This window comes from Daktulosphaira vitifoliae, unplaced genomic scaffold (assembly GCF_025091365.1).
Source record: "Daktulosphaira vitifoliae isolate Bord-2020 unplaced genomic scaffold, ASM2509136v1 Scaffold_1, whole genome shotgun sequence".
Lineage (NCBI taxonomy): Eukaryota > Metazoa > Arthropoda > Insecta > Hemiptera > Phylloxeridae > Daktulosphaira > Daktulosphaira vitifoliae.
This window is the reverse complement of record NW_026099572.1, coordinates 80689707-80694432: the sequence shown is the minus strand read 5'-3', so window position 1 is coordinate 80694432 and position 4726 is coordinate 80689707. Positions and strand designations below refer to the sequence as shown.

Below are 4726 nucleotides of genomic sequence, written 5' to 3'. Positions count from 1 at the left end.
ACGTTTATGTTTTTGGGTTGTTTGGGTAACGTATACTGATAATCTTGTTCTTTATTATTTAGAATGTTCAACTTGACGACATAAATTTTTCTAGTTAATTTTATCTAATGAACATCTATTTCTAATTCATTGAATTGTTCACAAGCAACTAATCAGAAATTTCAGTATTTTAATCATCAAGTACATTACCAATGTTCTAAAAAATATAATAAGGGTTAAATTCAAACTTATTTATGAGAAGTTAATTTAAATTCATAATATAAATAACCATTAATATAAATCAAAAAATTGATACTTCAAGATGTATGTTACATAAATTAAAAATATGAGCAATACCAACATAAATAATTTTATAGTTATTAATTATATTAATATGAATAGATCTTACTTAAAACATTTTACAAAATTAGAATCATTTTATGTAGTATAATAAAATAATTTATCTGAAATTTCAGACTGTGTGTATACTTCATCGATAGTTTTAACTATGATATCATATGTATGTGACCCTTTTAGTCTTCTCGGTTTTAAAAGACAATTAGTTCTTAATAAATCCTCCTTCTAACACTATTATTCCAATGTATGATCTAACAAAATATATTATATTACTACCTAGAAAATCTGTTGATTAGATACCTATTCAAATAAAAATAAATCTATTATTTACTTTTTAAAAGTCGACCAACCATTTAAAACGATATCGCCCCCATTGAGAACCACTGATCTAGAGTATCTGAAATCAAAATTATAAATATTCATAACAAAAAATAATGATTTTTAGAAAAACATATGATATAAGTTTTTTGATATAAGCTAATATTATTGACAAATAACATATTAATTTTAAATATTATAATGTTAGAGTTTTGGAATTCTTTCAAATAGAGATCCTAAACATTAAATATGTGAGTACACTAATACATAAACCCATGTATTATGCAAGTAATTTCGTTTATGCTCCAACTTGATAAATGTGACTAAAATAAAAAATTACTTTGCATATTCTTACTTTGGTTAGTAAACTTTTTTTTTTCTCAAAAATTCCTCCAAAACTGCCTGATTTATCTGGATTTTTTTTTAAAGTTGTTTTGAAGCATTAACACTACTGTTTTCCAGTGAACCATCATTACATCTTTTTAAAGTTCTTTTCTCCACTCCAATATGATCAATTATTTTTAATATATTTGGATGTTGATTCTGAATATAGTCAAATAATAAACTTTAAAAGTTTTAATAAATATGTTCAAAAGTTATGTGTGTAGCCGGTAAAGTTACACATAGCTCGAGTTGGCATTACCCCTCTCAATGTAATGACAACAATCGTGTCCGGCACCTACAGGCACCTTGCGAGCACTACGTCGGTGTACGCGATTGAAGTCGTACCGCATCTCTTGAGTCTGATGACTCGTGGCCAGTGAGCTGGCGTGTTTTTAATTTGTTTCATTGTTTTTTGGTTGGTATTGGCCTGTTTAGGTGACAACCAACACTTTATATTACCAGTTACGTGCTATTACTCGAGTGCTCAACGGAAATAGAGCAGCGGAGGTTGCACATTCCTAACGCAAAAGGAAGAATTACTTTGGGAAGCGTTTTGGCAGTCGATTCAACGTTAATTGCACTATGGATAGCTGGGTGATGTTTCGTTTTGTTTGTTTTTTTTCTACTATTATTATTCTAATGTTAATATATTGATATATTGAATATTTATTAGTTTATAAATATATATATGTATAATAAAGTTACTGTTTGGAATTGATATTATACGATTGTCAAGTAAAACCCCCCGATCCGTCATTTATGTTAAGATAATTAACTTAACGTTAAAAGTATAAAGTAGTGAAATAATTTACTCTGGGAATTGTAAAGTTTCATTTCAATATATTTTTACAAAATATTTAAATTCTTAATTTACTACACTCTAGTGTGACATACAATAGTGAACTACCGGATTTTATTTTTTTAAATTTACAAAATCCAATAATAATTATAATAATAATTTCAATAATAGAAACTGTAAGTTATAAAAAAAAATATTTAAAACAAAAAGTTCAAAAATATAATTAAACTAAACTATTAAACTTCAAAGAAATGTAGTACTATAGAAAATTTTATGTTAGACCTAACATAAACTAAGTAAAAATTCTAATATAAAAACTTTCAGATTATAATGAAATTAAATTTTTTTTCCAATTTTATTTATGTTATATTATATATAGTATAATTAATAACAATTATAATTTTGTAATTAGGGATCAAAAGAGTATTCTATTTTTGCTATTTTTTTTAACTTTCACTATTCTAATAGCGTAGAATGTAATGGTCATTGTAAATACTTTTTTGAAAATAACTTTGTAATAATGAGAAAAATTTTATTTAAATTCTAAATCAGGCTTATAACTATTCTGTGTTGTAAGATATTTTTTGTGCAAATTATCTAGTCATATAGATAAATGATTGAAATCAAAGATTTATTTCATAAATAATAAATATTATAACTATTTAAAGAACCTTAAAGAGACATTGTCCAACACAATATTCTTAATATTCTTTAATTTAATATATTACTTTTATAATATTAAATAATAATATTACTGAACAATATTTACAATAAAGAAATGCTTTATTGTATTTGAAGGTTTGATAAAACAATAATTAATTGGTCTTAAAAATAAATGTATCACAAAGTGAGGCATCAATAATACATGTGTTGTTTATTCAGATCATTTCTTTAGAAACTCAGGATTATGATCATGATTGTGCAATTTAATAAATTAAAACAATTAAAGATTTCAAATTATTGTTCTAATAAAAAAGAATAGGATGCAGCATATTCCACTAAAATTTATTTAATATAAGCTAATTCTAAAATTACTTACAAATCCAATATACTACTATATGTTAAAAAATAATTTAATTGCTTACTTTTGAGTTACACATGAAACAAATTATAATTTGTTTCATGTGTAACTCAAAAGTAACAAAGTTTAATTTTCAGTAACGAACTGTGTAATTTTTTATAAGTTCTAAGAAAGTTCAGCGTTCAATAAATAACCGAACAATTTTTAATAAGTGGCTGAGACCGTTCAATGTTCAAAATAATCGTACGGATTCACCAAAGTTCTTTCGTTATAATGAAAGAATCGTTATAACGGTTATAGCCGTTCAAATAGTTTTATTAATTTATACTGATATTAGACATACTATCCCTTGATTAGTAAATTAATAAAAAAAACATTAAAATAATAGTCATAAAATATTTTCATTGAGACTATTGCGCGAATTTAATGTATGAACTTTTGACGGAATAACCAGACGTGTCAGTAACCGTTAGCCAACAGTTTTAGTTCGGGCGATTTTTATTTATCATTTCATTTTACTGTGACATTTTTTCATATCATCAACGATTGTTTTACTCTTTTTACAAATTATTTTTTCGAGACATTAGCCATTTTCTTAGCGTCTAGATAACTTGTCAAGACTGCTCTTTTTCCCTGTTCACTCTCACATATATATTTAACTGAAAAATTCAATAAATTGTATGTACATCTAATTTAAATTTAGGAGTAAAATAATAAATAGTTATGTCAATTAATTTTAATAATAGCATATATTATTTTTTTTAAAGATAATCAAACATTTTAGTAACTACATTTATTGTAATTGTAATAGATACATGTGGTAAATTATATATGAAATTTTCCCATTTTGTATTATGATTAATTATAATTATAATACAAAATTATTTATTTATAAAGTACTATCGTTAGTTATGTTGTTATTAAGTTGTCTTAAAAATAAACGATCATAACGGACACCTCAAGATTTTTCATGAGCTTAAAATGTTGGAAATTTTTAATCATACATCATTATCTCTATCATCATATCCTTAGCCTTTATCCCAACAAATTGGGGTCGGCTCTAGCTTATATTATATCGTCTTATTTATTGATTTTTATTCATACATGTGATTCAAATAACTTCTGTATTTCAATATTTAAAATGGTGCATTTTATATATTTCTCAACATTGTATACATTGAAAACCATCTCTTGAGGCTTACATGTAACCTAAGTAATTTTAAGATATAAATAAAACTATTCACAGTAGTTTCCCTTAAACAAAAAACAAATCTATATACATAGATTGTCTAAAATACCCAATATCCAAAACACAATTATTTTATAACTTAAATAATAACAAAAATAAAATAATTCTTATGAAATATCATGTCAAGTTTACTTCACTATATCACATAGTTATAATAAATAAATGTTGATAGATATCATGTTTTTTAATTTACAATATTTAAAAAATATGTATTTTTAATAAGTATAATAAATATTTTACAAAGCATGTCATGTACTTGTTCAAACATTTGAATACTGTAACACTAAAAGGTTAATTTCTATATAGTTTATTAAATGAACTTTTTTGTTGGCACTTAGTAGTAAATTGATATAACTCAATAAACATTTTTGAATATTGAGTTCATATTAATCGGAAGTGCAATAACTAATAATAATTTATCATTAACACAAAAATATTTGAACTCTCTATATTTTTTCTTCTCCAGAAATCTGAATAAATATCTATTGACTTTTATGACTTCAACTCAATTAAAACTTTATACTCTTTTGTATTAAAATATTTTTATTTAAAATAATACAAAATTATAAATATAGTATATTTACTATTATAAAATAGTAAATCATAAAATTTTTTGTAC

The 4726-nt window shown here is 23.8% G+C and overlaps 1 long non-coding RNA gene across 1 annotated transcript; it reads right to left on the bottom strand.

Annotated features, from left to right (window-relative positions):
• Nucleotides 1-396: 396 nt before the first annotated feature.
• Nucleotides 397-1322, bottom strand: LOC126894391 (uncharacterized). The gene is made up of 3 exons (XR_007701390.1): nucleotides 1010-1322; nucleotides 668-733; nucleotides 397-587 (listed from the first exon to the last, which is right to left on the bottom strand). It is a non-coding gene; the product is annotated as an uncharacterized LOC126894391 (long non-coding RNA).
• Nucleotides 1323-4726: the final 3404 nt, after the last annotated feature.